Raw genomic sequence first — 15,823 nt, forward strand, 5'->3', positions numbered from 1 at the left:
TTTTTAGTTCTTCCTTGCCATAGAAATATTTTTCCATTAAATATGAAAAAGAGTTTTGCTGGGAATAGCAATTTTCACTGCCAATTATTTTATTTTAGGGCTTGGAATATCTCATTCTAGGCTCTCTTTCATTTTAGTGTATGTGGTGAGAAATAAGAAGTGAACCTTATTATTTTACTTCTAAAATGTGACCTGATGTTTCTCTCAGAAATCAATAAATGTAATTCATCACATCAATAGGCTTAAAAATAAGAATCATATGATCATATCAACAGACTCAGAAAAAGCATTTGACAAAATACAGCATCCCTTCATGTTCAAAACACGAGAAAAACTAGGGATAACAGAAACATCTCAGCATCATAAAGGGTATCTATGCTAAGCCAAAGGCCAACACCATTCTAATTTTTTTAAGGAAGGAAGGAGAGAGAGAGAGAGAGAGAGAGAGAGAGAGAGAGAGAGAGAGAGAGAGAATTTTAATATATATATATATTTTGTTTTGTTTTGTTTTCGGCAGACACAACATCTTTGTTTGTATGTGGTGCTGAGGATCGAACCCGGGCCACACCGCATGCCAGGCGGGAGCGCTACCACTTGAGCCACATCCCCAGCCCAACCAACACCATTCTAAATGGAGAATAATTGAAGGTATTTCCTCTAAAAATTGGAACAAGACAGGGGTGCCCTCTTTCACCACTTCTATTTAACATAGTTCTTAAATAACTGGCCAGAGCAATTAGACAGATGAAGGAAATCAAAAGGATGCACATAGGAAAAGAAGAACTCAAATTATCACTATTTGTTGATGATATGATTCTATACCTAGAAGACCCAAAAAGTTACACCAGGAAACTTCAAGAACTAGTAAATGAATTCAGCAAAGTAGCAGGACATAAAGTTAACACCCATAAATCAAATACATTTATGTATATCAGTGAGAAATCCTTAGAAAGGAAAACAAGGAATACTACTCCATTTACAATAGCCTCAAAAAAATACAATAAAATACTTGGGAATCAAAGTAATGAAGAAGTGAAAGATCTATATAATGAAAATTAGAGAGCCCTAAAGAAAGTAATCAAAAAAGACCTTAGAAGGTGGAATGATCTACCTTGCTCTTGTATAGGCAGAATTAATATTATCAAAATGACCATACTACCAAAAGCACTACACATCTTTAATGCAATTTCAATCAAAATCCCAATGACATTCCTCATAGAAATAGAAACAGCAGTCATGAAATTCATCTGGAAGAATAAGAGACCCAGAGTAGCCAAAGCAATCCTTAGCAGGAAGAGTGAAGCAGGTGGCATCACTATATCTTTCAATATTCTCTCCTAATTTTCTGTTATGCATTTTATTATAATACATCTTAGAAATTTTTTTCTCATGAAATTGTTCTGTGACTCTTTGAAAATGTTCTTAGTGGCTTTAACTACTATTTCAATGTTCTCTTCTATCCCAATGATTTTCAGCTTTGGTCTCTTGATGCTGTCCCAGAGTTGTTTATACTCTGATCATGTTCTATTACTATTTCTCTTTATTCCATTCCATGTACTCAAATTCATGTATCCTGTCTTCAAGGCCTGAAGTTCTAGTTCCTATAAAATCTAATATTTTCATGATTTTTCAGGTGAATATTTAATTTGTTTAATTGCACTTTCATTTTCAGGAAATATAAGTAGTTTCTTTTCAATATTTCTATTCCTTTGTGGAAAAGGGTCTTTCATCTCTGGAAGTGGTCTCTTAATTCATTTCTTAGATCTTGTTTTAGTTAATTGAGCATTAAAATAATCAGTTTATTATAATATTTTTCTGAAATTTTATCCACTTCTGTATCTGTGGGATCCTTTATTGAGGGATTGTAAATTTTGGGGGGAGGTTTTTTTGCCTTTTTCTCATGTTTTTAGAAGTCCTGGATTGGCACATCAATGGAAGTGGATTCTCATTTCTTATTTTGCATGTCCTTACATGTGTATTTATTTTTATTCTAGGATTTCTACCTGTTATATGAAGAGGTGTCAAGGGAGGTCACCTGAAATTCCCCTGTGGTTGTTCCTCTGCAGAGCCTATTTTTTAGTTTGGGAATTTTGTTTCACCAATTCTATGCATTGAATTAAGTTTAGGTTCAAGTGGCATTAGATCTTGTATGGGTTGAGAGTCAATCTTGTTTAGCTGGTTTATGAGAATTTCACAGTAGGAGAATCACTACTCTGTAATCTTGAAGTATCCTAATCACTTTTTGAGCTCTTCTTAGAGGGAGGGGGAACCAGGAATAGCACTAATGTCGGTGTCTCATATATAAAAATAAATATCCAATGTCTACTTTGATATATGTAAAATTAATTGCCACCTATAAAAGTATAATGAGGTCAGTAAATAATGTACCAGCAATACAAAACTCTGAACTAGATCATGAATTCAATATCAGGTATCTACTATATCATCCACTATATTAATTATCAACTCAACATAAATGGGGTATGAATTGAATAAACTATATAAATCTATTTGTAAGTTGGATTACAGTTTTTTAAGTATAGAAAAAATAAGGTAGAAATGTGGGATAAACTATGAAATATTTAAAGAAAGTGATCAGAAGATAAACAGGAGTTAGGTAACAGATGTCATCCATAAATAAGAAGAAATAAAAGATAAAATGAGAGTAATTAAAGAAAGAGGAATTGGGGGCAGGAAAATTTGGCTATTAGTAGGAAAGAGTAAAGAAGGGGAGATTAGAAGGGAAGAACCCAGATATGAAAAAAATAGCAACTATAATATCAAATCAACTTGAATCCGCATATACTTGAGCTCCACCTAAGACAAATCAAACCTAAAAAACAAAAACAGAAGGAAGCAATAAATGTGAAATTTTAATTTATAAGAATATGCATATATTTTCTTTAACCTATTTTCACAGTGAGTACACATATCCATGCCTACACCCCCATATATGTGTTCACATAACCATGTAAAATGGAAAAAAGTAAAATGTAATAGGATACAATAAAATGATGTTTAGGAATATCAAAATAAATAGTTAAAAACTTTACAAATAAGAACATTAAAAATTATTATGGGAGAGGGCTGGGGTTGTGGCTCAGTAGTAGTGTGCTTGTTAGCATGTGTGAGGCACTGGGTTTGATTCTCAGCACCACATATAAATAAATAAAATAAAGGTCCATGTACAACTTAAAAATATTTTTAAAATAATAAGGGGCGTATGCAGAAAAGGAAAAACAGAAATATAAAAAAATATAGAAAAAAAAAGAAACCTTTTTTTGAGAAATAAAGTGCTTATTTATGCTAAGATGGTCAAAATGTTGCAGGGATGAATTTTAATTGTTCATATTCATTTTGGCTTTGTTACCCTTGGGTGGAGGGTTGGTGATCCTTAAGCTCAATGCCTTTGTGTTCCTTACTTAACTGCCAGCCATTGTGGTTAGGAGACACAGCTTGTTTCATCGGATCTCAATTTCCAATCTCCTGATATATGGTGGTGTAGCACAATTTGGGTGACAGAGGTGGTGTAGATTTCTAAATTGGAGATTCTAATAATTGGGGTTTAGTCTTAAATGAACTTTGAAATTCTGTGGGAAGGAATTTGAGAGTTGGTCCAGACCACCTTATTGGTGGGAGATGCTGGCATCTGCAGGATGTCTGGAGCTATAGGGCTTCTGGTAAATCCAGTTTTATGGCACAGTGACAAAACCTCCACCAGTTTCATCTTCACTGCTACCCATAAGAAATACCATATATCTGGCCTGGAGTGCAGATGCTCCTGTGTAGCCACTATAGCAACAGCAATAAAGGTAGTTTGTCCCTTGAGATCCAGAGATGGAACTGTCCAGATATAATTTTCTTTGTGCCTGTTTCAGTCTCTGGCTCAGGCACCTACTGGACAATTTTTTAATCAGCTTCTAGAGTTCTCAATCTCCTATCTTTGCTTGCAATTCCTCCACACAGATGCAGCAGCGCCCACATTGTGTGTGTGGTGCTCAGCAGTAGAAGCTGATGTTTTTCCCATCAGGGGCATGCAGAGAGAGTATAGTGGTGGTACTAGTGCCAGTAGTGGTTTTCCCCATGAGATATGAGCACAGACTATGGCTATGCCCCTGGCAGTTTTCCCCACAGGGCACTGTGTCTGCTTTTTTTGTCTAGGAACATCTGCTCCCAGAACATTTCTCATTACTGGGGAGGTAATTTTGGATTTGCTTTCATTAATTCACTTATCCTGCTGACTCTGTGTCCATTAAAATCAGCCTTCCTCTCTAATCCACTGGTTTCCCCAAATTGATTTTTTTTCTTTATTTTATTATTCTTTATCTTCTGGGCATACCTGTCTTCTTTGTTTATCTGTGTTGCCCCTCACCTTTGCTACCACCACTGATATTCTTAATTTATTATTTCTTTGTTCAATTTCTAATTCCTGAGTCTTTATGGGTTATTTTTAACAGTTCAGTATTTTTAGTGAGTTTCTTTAATTACTCACATTGCTGAGAAGAAGTCTTCCCTCTTTGTAATTCTGATGCTGAAGTGTTTCTGTGAGGTGCTTCTTTCCCCTAATCTGCCGTCTTCTGTGCTCTAAGAAACAATTTAAAGATTTTAAAATAATATTTTTATGAACTCAATATGTGTACCAACTTAATCTCCACATCATAAAATATTTCAACTAGGAGTTAGAAATCTAATTTATGGGAAAATGAAAATATACCATTTGAAACAAGAGAGAGAATATAAGTAATTTGTTTTTTTACTATCAAGAACAGAATGAGGATAGTCATTGTCACCACTGCTATTGAATGCAGTCCTTGAAATTGTAGCAAAAGCAGTTATTCAAGTCATGTAGGTAAAAGGGTTTTTTAAAAAAAGGAAAGTAAGAAGATGATATAATCCCAAACTCCACTTGGAGACTTCTAGAGCTGAAAAACAAATTCAGCAAAATAGCAGGCTACAGAATCAACATACAAAATCAATAGCTTCTTTATACAGTAATAATGAATCTGAGACAATTACATCCACATGAGCTTCAAAAACAGCTAGAATTAATCTAGTCAAGGAAGTGAAATACCTCTTTAATGAAAATTATATAAGACTGAAGTAAGAAATTTAAGAAAACAACTGAATATGAAAAAACCTCCCATTTTGTGAACAGGCAGAATTCATATTTTTAGTGGCCGTATTACCTATAGTAATCTTCAGATTTAATGCAATCCTCATTAAAATACCAATGATTCTTCAAAGAGAGAAAAAAAATCAGTCTTAAATTCACATAGAGGAATAAACGTCCCTGTATAGCCAAAGTCATTCTGAAGAATAAGAGCAATGCTGAAAGCATCACAATACTTGATTTTAAGTTAATGTGCAGAGATACAGTAATAAAAATAGTATGGTATTCACACAAAAACAGACATTTAGACCAATGTAATAAAATAGAAGACAGAGGGAAACACACAGGTAGTCATCAGATCCTTGACTGAGTAGTCATCAGATCCTTGACTGAGGCACCCAAAAATTTTTGGAGAAAAGACAACCTTTTTATCAAATGGTGCTGGGACAACTGAATATCCATGTGTAGAAGAATGAAACTGGATTCTTATCTCTTCCTTTATACAAATGTCAACTCAAAGCAAATCAAAGATTTAGGCAGTAGTCCAAAAACTTTGCAACTGCTACAAGAAAAGGTAGAAGCAACATTTCAAAAAAAGTGCGGGCAGCAACTTCCTCAATAGGAATCCTACTGCACAAGAAGTGATATTAATAATTAATACATGAGAAGACATTAAACTAAAATGCCTTTTTAAAACAAAGGATAAACATTAACAGCCTAAAGATAAAGCCTACATAATGGGAGAAACTAATCAGAAATTTATCAATAGGAAAATTGCAAGTGGACAATGAATACATAAAAATGTTCAAAATATTTAGTATTCAGGAAATGCAAATCAAAAGTACAGTGAAATTTTATCTCACTACAATTAGAATATATATCATCAAGAAGATAAATAATAACAAATTCTCAAAGTGATATGGAGAAAAAAGCATACTTATATATTGTTTCTGGCATTGTAAGGTAGTATAACCACCAAGGAAATAAGTATGGAATCATCATATTACCTAGACAGACCACTCCTCAGTATTTGTCCAAAATATCTAGAGCAAGCACACTATAATGATACATAAATACCCATGTTCATAATAGCACAATGCACACTAGCCAAATTATGGAAACATATTAAGTGCCCTTTAACAGATGAATGGATAAAAAAATGTATATATCGCAATGCTGTTTTCCAAATCATAAAGGATGACATTATATCATTTGCAGAAGAATGGATGTAATTTAAGAACATCATGTTGTTAATAAAAAATCCAAATTATTGAGGAAAATAATGCAAATCTAGAGAACTAAAGGTATATATTTTCTCTTTTTGGGGGGATGGGTGTACTGGGGACTGAATTCAGGGGCATTTGACCACTGATCCACAACCCCAGCCCTATTTTGTATTTTATTTAGGGACAAGGTCTCACTGAGTTGCTTAGCATCTCGTCATTGCTGAGGCTGGCTTTGAACTCATCATCCTCCTGCCTCAGTCTCAGAGCTTCTGGGATTACAGGCAGGTACCACCCTGGCTTATATTTTCTCTTATATGTAAAAGCTAGAGAGAAAAAAGCAAAGAAGTGTTTTCAAGAAACTAAAAGAGAATCCAGTAAAACACAGTAGTAGAAGATTAGAATCAGGGGAAGAAAGAGGAGAAAGGAAGGGAATGTACTAGGGAATAAGCATGTACAAATATATTATAATGATTCCCTATATTATTTATAATTATGAAGCACCACTAAAAATTAGAAGTGTAAGAAAAGTACTCTGGTAATAGTTTTTATATATAATTGTACAAAGGAAAGAAGAAACACCAAGAAACTAGTTAAGCTACTGTAAGTGGGTTATAAATAAGGCTAGTATGACTTAAATTAAAGTAGTAGCAATAAAGATTAAAGGAAGAAACAGATATAAAGAATGGACAAATTTTATGAAAATAAAAATAATTTTTAGGGGACTGGGATCATAGCTCATTGGTAGAACACTTTCCTGGCATGTGTGAGGCACTGGGTTCAATAAAGGTATTATATCCATCTACATTTTTTTTTAATTTAGTACTGTTTTTGTTTCTAGGATTAAGCCTTTGTTCTGGCTGGGGGAATCTATAAATTATCAATTATATTAAACATATTGCAATAAATAAGTATATTTTATTTATTTATGTATTTTGAGAGCAACTTTTAACCATCATATTCTGTCTAAAAGAAAATGGCACATTTAATATCATTGATACTATCCAAATTAGCCAGTTTATTTTAGTACAAAACCCTTGATCTCCTAATCAAGTGTTCCGTGTTTTATAAATTACTGATTTATTTATTCATTTGTTCATTTGTTTGTTTATTTCACAGTACTAGGGATTCAACCCAGGTGCACTCTACCACTGAGCCACATCCTCAGACTTTTTTGAGACAAGGTTTCACTAAGTCACCCAGACTAGCTGTGAATTTGGAATACCCTACCTCTGCCTCCTGAGTAGTTGGAATTATAAACTTGCCCCTCCATATCCAGAATAATGTAAACATTTTTCAAAACATTTACTCATCTATTGTGTTTAATATCGTATCAACTAAATCATATTTAAAATATATTAATTACAATTACTTTTTCATTTCTTCTTAGGTGAGCATTCCACGACTGGTGTGTTTTCTTTTCTTCATTTCTTTCTATGATCACTTCAGTAACCATTGGAGTTACTGCCTTGAAAAACACAATCCTGATATTCATGTTGCTGCTGCTGCTGTTTCATTGGCTCTTCCTCACAGACGCCATTCGTATTATTATCATCCCATAGATTTTCCTTTTCTTAGAATGGACATTTTAAAAATCTGCTAGCTAGCTGGGGTTGTGGCTCAGTGGTCGAGTGCTCACCTAGCACATGTGAGGCCCTGGGCTCTATCTTTAGCACTACATAAAAATAAACAAATAAAATAAATGTATTGTGTCCAACTACAACTAAAAAATAAATATTAAAAAATAAACAAATAAATAAATAATCTGCTACCTCTGTGGCAGCATATTTTACTTCATAAATTTCTGGGTCTATCTTCTTTGGAATATTTTCAACAGATTTTTCAGTTCTGATTTCTGCTACTTCTTCAGAAACATCAAGACACATAGATTGTAAACAACTAATATTTAAAATTTTTCCTTGAATACTGAATATTCTAGCAGCATCTGGGTCTTGAAATACTTTGAATTCTAGTTCATCATCAATGCTTACCTCCAAGGTTTGCCACTGTTCAACTGAACTCTGCTCAGGTTTAGTGATATAGGTATTAAAATATCCATGTCCTAAACAACCAATGTGGCTAGAACACACTTTATTAACCATGCCCTATTGGAATAACATAGGAGCTCAGCATCTAGTTGCTCTCTGATACCAGTGCATTTCCATTTAAGGTAGTGGGATGATAGGGCAATGTGACATTGGTGCAGCAGAGCCACCAGGCAGGAGTAGGGGTTATTCACCAGAGTACAAGCAAAAGCATAGGTGGGAAACTCTAGGCAAGACAGGAAGCCTACCAGTCTTACTACTGGCCTAGAGGAGGAAACTTGGCCACAGAAACTCAGAGCAACCAGGAGCCATGTGACTCATTCAGGAATATGCTTTTGTTGTTGTTGTTGTTAAACAATTTCATTTTACATATTTTATTTTTTAGTCATATCTTTTTTTAATTTTATTTTTTAATTTTTTATTGATATTATTTTTTTAAATATCTTGAGTCATGAATGTTAAGGAGGCATAGAAATCCTCAGGTGAAATGGTCTTTTTTTTTTGTATAAGTGGTTTTTGACTACTACTCAGTCCCTAAAATTATCAGAATTTCTGTCTTTTTAGAAAGTCTACAGCATGTAGAGGTATGATTAGAGATACCTACTCTGTAGCCACTATTTGCTTTAAGTGCTTTATGTTATGCACATGAGATATGCTGTCATACAATAATGTTTTTAAAAACAAATACCTGACCAGTGATATGAGTAAGAGATTTACACTTGGGTTCATTTGACACTACAAAACTAAACTATATGACTCTTTAATGATGAACTTTTGTCTTAGTAACTTAAAAACTACTTCAGGTGGCTTTCATTGGCTTCAATAGGCTGTGCTAGAGTCCTTTGTTTCTACTAGAAAATGAAACACTTATAATCATCCTAAATTTCCAATTGAAACTCTTGCTCTAACATTTAAAAAGTTGTTCTTTTTTTTCTTCCAGAGGTTTTTAATTAGTCTGTGTATATATGGATTCATTTTTTCAGTTTTTATGACAGCTTTACAAGACATTAAAAAGGATGATTTGTGGTGACATTACTTTTAAAGCTACTGAGAAACACTGTCTATGATTTTCACAACTGAAATTATCCCCAAAGTATAGGAGCATAATGTAAGCCTGAATCATCATTATTATTTCCTTAAAAATTAGGTTTCAATCTACCATGTCATTTGCATGGCATCTTGTCTTTCTTTAGGTCTGCTGAATTTAGAAAATCATGAAATACTTCCATTAAAAAATGGGCAATTTTATTAAAACTTCAGATATCTATGTTGGTGTTGCAAAATATTCCAAATTTAGTGGCTTAAAATGAAAACCAATTTATAATTTTGCATGATTCTATTGGTTAAATAGTCAGCTCTTCTGCTTCATGAGGTATCAAGTTGAATTGTGATAGGGCTGGGCATTTCAAATTGGCAACATGAAGACCAAGAAGGTATATAAACCGTGTGCTTGGTTTTGTAAGCAGGAATTTCCATATCTAGTGCTAGACATTGTGAAAGAAAGAGAACCTTTTACATATTATCTATCAATCAATCAATCTATCTATCTATCTATATCGATACCTATCTGTATCTATATCTATATATTCGTTGTAGTTGGACACAATACCTTTATTTTATTTATTTATTTTTATGTGGTGCTGAGGATCAGACCCAGGGCGCCATACATGCTAGGCGAGCGCTCTGCCACTGAGCCACAACCCCAGCCCATCCACGTCTAGTGCTTTTTAAAACATGGCACATGATTTTTCAAATAGTGCTCCAAGAGGTAGTGGTGGAAGATGTGGAACTCCTAAAGTACACCTCAGAATTTAAATAGTCATTTAAGAGATATTTCTATTGCTCAAATTAGGCTAAATGTCCAGTCCACATCAAGGACAGGGAATAAGACCCCACTGTTTAATGAGGGTGTTGCCAGCTTACATAATAAAAGAGAATATCAATGGGAAATATGGTTCTAGTTATCTTGGGCAATTAGTCTTAAACAAATCTACTTCAGGTTAACAGAATTTAATTGAAAACGGATAATTGCAAATGATTTTAGTCACTGATCTCAATAATTTCTCAGGTAACTTTTAGACAACTAGTGAGATTTTAAAAATACATTAGTCATTTTTAATAACTTAGAGTAAAAATGTATTTTTCTTGCATGAAATTTAATTACTAAGGGACTTGTAATATTTTTGCAACTCCACTGAATTAATTAGAATTCTATTGCCAACATCTTGTGTGTGTGTGTGTATGTGTGTGTGTGTAGTGAAAAAGAGAGGAAAGAGACAAAGACAGAAAGTGAAATAATTGGCTCATCCCAGTTCTTCCTTATGAGAAGTCAGCCACTTTTCTTCTAAGGCTTTCAACTAATTGGACGAGGTTCACCCACATTATGGATGATGATTTTCTTTACTTAAATTATATGGATTTAAATATTAATCATGCCTAAACGTATCTTCATAAAAACTGCTACAATATTCTTTGATCAAGTCCCTAGGTGCCATTGTCTAAGTGGATGCATAAATATAGCCATCACATCTCCAAGTGACTAATAAAATATGGTTACTCAAAATATTGACTAAGTCAACAAATTATTGATTACTCATAGGAGGTAATCTAGACATTGTGAAAGAAAGAGAACCATTTACATATTGTCTATTCCTTTATAAATGGGTGATTCACCTAAGTTTTGTTGAATGAGTAGTTATCAAATATTGTTGCAAATCAATGTGGGTAACGGTGAATATTAAATTCCAAACTGATTCAGTTAGGTAATAAAATTATATTGCAACCTAAGATGCTGGTTTATTCCATAACTACTATCACCACTATCCCAAGTAATGGGCAGTCATCATAATTTTTTATGAGAAATTTTCATAACAAGTCAATTTATTTAAAAGATATTGCATTAAAACTGTTTTATCACTTTTTTAATATAAATACAATTTTCTGACTATAAATTATATATAATTGATACATGATAAAATATTTCTGTAAAAAAATTAAACATAAATTTAAATCATTTTATATATGATAGGAAATTTAAAATATCTGAGATTCAAAGAAAATAATATCATATATAAAATATCATAATATAAATATCATATATAAAATATCACCTATTATGATTCTATGTAGAAACAATGTTTCAGGAAGCCAAAAGTGAAATAAAAAATAGAATGCATGACATTTATGACAGAGTGTTCTCAGTTTTAACTTCTGTGCAGAAAGTGGAAGAAACCAAGATTGGGAAGAGAAGCTGGGCTATAATATGATCAAAATGAAATGTCAACTGAGAACATGGGGAATTCCATGTGAATGTGTTTTCCAATCAAAATGATCATTGTCCCTTTTTAAGACAAAAGGTTTTTAAATGTCATTTATTTTTCAACAGGTTCTTTTTGATTTTCTCAATAAAATTTGCTCTACTTGGTATATAATTTTATCAGGGCTAAAATTTAGTTCGTTATTGCTATTGGGTTGGGCTTTTTAAGTGGTGGTAGCTTAATCAGTTGTTCTGAGTGGGAACCCCTACTATTGTTCTCATACATGCCTTTTGTTTGTTCTGTCAGGACCATTCCATTCATATTCTATAAAGCGCTGATGATAATGACTGGAAAATATTGACTAACCTTGTAATTCTTTCTACTCAGTTTTTTAGTGCTATTTCCTGGTAGATATTCTCTAGAGGACAATATTTAGTACATACTTTCATAGGGCCATCTACATGACTCTACTCCTGATATTTCAATTTTCTTTTTCTGGATTTCAAACTATCAGGCAATTTGGTATTGCTTAATTAAATTGATTCACACACACACACACACACACACACACACACACAGCAAGGGCCACCTCCTAAAATAACTTAGATCACAAAGTGAACCACCCACATTTCTTCCCATTATTCTCTTATAAACTCATCTAGAGTGAAACTGTAACATAGCTTCAGAACATTTATTCTTGATAAAAATATGTGCCTGTTAATAAACATAGTGTGTTAGCTTTTAATGTCTGTGAACATAATTCCTGACAAGAACAACTTAGAGGAAGAAAACTAAATTTTGGCACATGGTTTCAGAGCTTCCTTCCATAGTCAGCAGGCTCCAAGGCAAAAACATCATGGTGAAAGGGCATGATAGAGAAAAAACTCTTTAGTTCATGGCAAACAGAAAGCAGACAGAGAGACAGAGAGAGGCAATTTGGGTTTCAACTGTCAAGGCAACAGGTGTGGAGCTGCCTAAGTCCTTTGGGGCCCACATCTTACTACCACATGACCCAGACACCAGACATAAAACTACAGGACTTAATATTTTCCCAGCTGTGTTTTAGCTTTGCTTTAGTCCCATTTCTTATTTCCATCCCCCTATTCTTCCTCCTTGAATGGGAGTGTTTACTCTGAGGTATTTTATAATAGAAGCATGAAATTAGCTTTTAATTTTTACAGGAACTTACAGCTAAGAGTTTCCCATGAGTCTTGGAGAATTTGGATGTGGACATTTTAACAATGCTTGAAATATTAAGACTATGCAGAAATTTGGAGGTGGTGCAACTGCAGTTTGCATTGAGAGATGGGCATAAGCTTTTGGGGGCCAGGGATAGAATATAATTATTTAGATGTAGAATTTCGTCCCCCAGGCCCAGCGGCCTGCTGAGGGGCAGAGCCGCCCCCCACCCCCCGCGCCTGCCAGGTAGGGGAAGGGTGACCACCGACAGAAAAGGCCCAGTGGCCCGCGGCGGGACAGAGCTTCCAATCACTCCTGCAAGGTAGGCGGGCCTGCGACCCACCGGCAGAAGAGGAGCAGCCGCCTGCTGAGAGGCTGAGCCGCCCCCTCCCGCTGCGCCGGCATAGTAGAGGGAACTGTGACCAAACACAGAGCAGGCCCAGCTGCCTGCTGAGGGGCAGAGCCGCTCCCCACCCCCCTCGCCTGCCAGGTAGGGGAAGGGTGACGACCGACAGAAAAGGCCCAGTGGCCCGCGGCGGGACAGAGCTTCCAATCACTCCTGCAAGGTAGGCGGGCCTGCGACCCACCGGCAGAAGAGGAGCAGCCGCCTGCTGAGAGGCTGAGCCGTCCCCTCCCCCTGCACCGGCATAGTAGAGGGAACTGTGACCAAACACAGAGCAGGCCCAGCGGCCTGCTGAGGGGCAGAGCCGCCCCCCACCCCCCTCGCCTGCCAGGTAGGGGAAGGGTGACCACCGACAGAAAAGGCCCAGTGGTCCGCGGCGGGACAGAGCTTCCAATCACTCCTGCAAGGTAGGCGGGCCTGCGACCCACCGGCAGAAGAGGAGCAGCCGCCTGCTGAGAGGCTGAGCCGCCTCCTCCCCCTGCGCCGGCATAGTAGAGGGAACTGTGACCAAACACAGAGCAGGCCCAGCGGCCTGCTGAGGGGCAGAGCCGCCCCCCACCCCCCGCGCCTGCCAGGTAGGGGAACTGTGACCACCGACAGAAAAGGCCCAGTGGCCCGCGGTGGGACAGAGCTTCCAATCACTCCTGCAAGGTAGGCGGGCCTGCAACCCACCGGCAGAAGAGGAGCAGCCGCCTGCTGAGAGGCTGAGCCGCCCCCTCCCCCTGCGCCGGCAAGGTAGAGGGAACTGTGACCATGCACAGAGCAGGCCCAGCGGCCTGCTGAGGGGCAGAGCCGCCCCACACCCCCACGCCTGCCAGGTAGGGGAACTGTGACCACCGACAAAAAAGGCCCAGTGGCCCGCGGCGGGACAGAGCTTCCAATCACTCCTGCAAGGTAGGCGGGCCTGCGACCCACCGGCAGAAGAGGAGCAGCCGCCTGCTGAGAGGCTGAGCCGCCCCCTCCCCCTGCGCCGGCATAGTAGAGGGAACTGTGACCAAACAAAGAGCAGGCCCAGCGGCCTGCTGAGGGGCAGAGCCGCCCCCCACCCCCCTCGCCTGCCAGGTAGGGGAAGGGAGACCACCGACAGAAAAGGCCCAGTGGCCCGCGACGGGACAGAGCTTCCAATCACTCCTGCAAGGTAGGCGGGCCTGCAACCCACCGGCAGAAGAGGAGCAGCCGCCTGCTGAGAGGCTGAGCCGCCTCCTCCCCCTGCGCCGGCATAGTAGAGGGAAATGTGACCAAACACAGAGCAGGCCCAGCGGCCTGCTGAGGGGCAGAGCCACCCCCCAACCCCCGCGCCTGCCAGGTAGGGGAACTGTGACCACCGACAGAAAAGGCACAGTGGCCCGCGGTGGGACAGAGCTTCCAATCACTCCTGCAAGGTAGGCGGGCCTGCGACCCACCGGCAGAAGAGGAGCAGCGGCCTGCTGAGAGGCAGAGCCACCCCATCCCCCCCGCGCCTGCAAGGTAGTCGGAACTGTGACCACCATCAGAACAGGTCAGACCTGCAACCGAGAGACAGAACAGGCCCAGTGGCCTGAGGAAGGGTAGAGCCGCCCCCCCCCACGCCTGCAAAGTAGGCGGACCTGCGACCCACTGGCAGTACAGCCCCAGAGGCCTGCAGAGGGGCAGTGCCGCTGCCTGCGCCTACAAAGTAGGCAGAACTGCCACCACCGACAGAACAAGCCTAGCGGCCCGCAGAGGGACAGAGCCGCCGCCCGCGCCTGCAAGGTCGGCGGACCTGCTACCGACTGGCAGAGCAGGCCCAGCGGCCTGCCGGCGTGGTAGGCACATTGCCTCAATTGGAGGAGGGGCAGAGCCGCCGCCCGCGCCTGCGAGGGAGACTTTGCAACTATACAAGACCAATATAAATATATAGGGGGAAAATTCAATAGCACAACAGTTTCACCAAGTAGAAAGGAACGCGAACAGTATGAAGAGACAAGGAAAGAAAGGACCACAAGCATTGCAGGTCAACTCAACGTTAGAAGAGGTAATAGCTGCAGCTGATGGAATGTCAGATAAAGAATTCAGGATATACATGCTTCAGATGATCTGGAGTCCAAAGGAAGACATCAGACAGCAAAATCAGACAATGAAAGATCACTTCAACAATGAATTACATAAACAAATCCAAGAAGCAAAAGATCAACTATACAGGGAAATCGAGGTTATAAAAAACAAACAAACAGAAATCCTAGAAATGCAGGAAGCAATAAGCCAACTTAAAAATTCAATTGAGAATACTACCAGCAGAGTAGAACACTTAGAAGACAGAACATCAGACAATGAAGATAAAGTATTTCAACTTGAAAAGAACATAGACTGCTCAGCAAGACTGTTAAGAAACCATGAGCAGAACATCCAAAAAATATGGGATAACATTAAGAGATCAAACTTAAGAGTCATTGGGATACAGGAAGGAACAGAGTTTCAAACCAAAGGAATGAGCAATCTATTCAATGAAATAATAGGAGAAAACTTCCCAGACTTGAAGAATGAGACAGAACCCCAAATCCTAGAAGCCTACAGGACACCGAATGTGCAAAATCATAAGAGACCCACACCTAGACACATTATAATGAAGATGCCCAACATACAGAATC

General features: G+C 38.2%; 1 pseudogene; it reads right to left on the reverse strand.

The window, feature by feature from the left end:
- LOC139703144 (DNA-directed RNA polymerase I subunit RPA43 pseudogene) overlaps positions 1–15,823 on the reverse strand; it is an 81,139-nt pseudogene that overhangs the window by 55,584 nt on the left and 9,732 nt on the right.

Source organism: Marmota flaviventris, chromosome X (assembly GCF_047511675.1).
Source record: "Marmota flaviventris isolate mMarFla1 chromosome X, mMarFla1.hap1, whole genome shotgun sequence".
Lineage (NCBI taxonomy): Eukaryota > Metazoa > Chordata > Mammalia > Rodentia > Sciuridae > Marmota > Marmota flaviventris.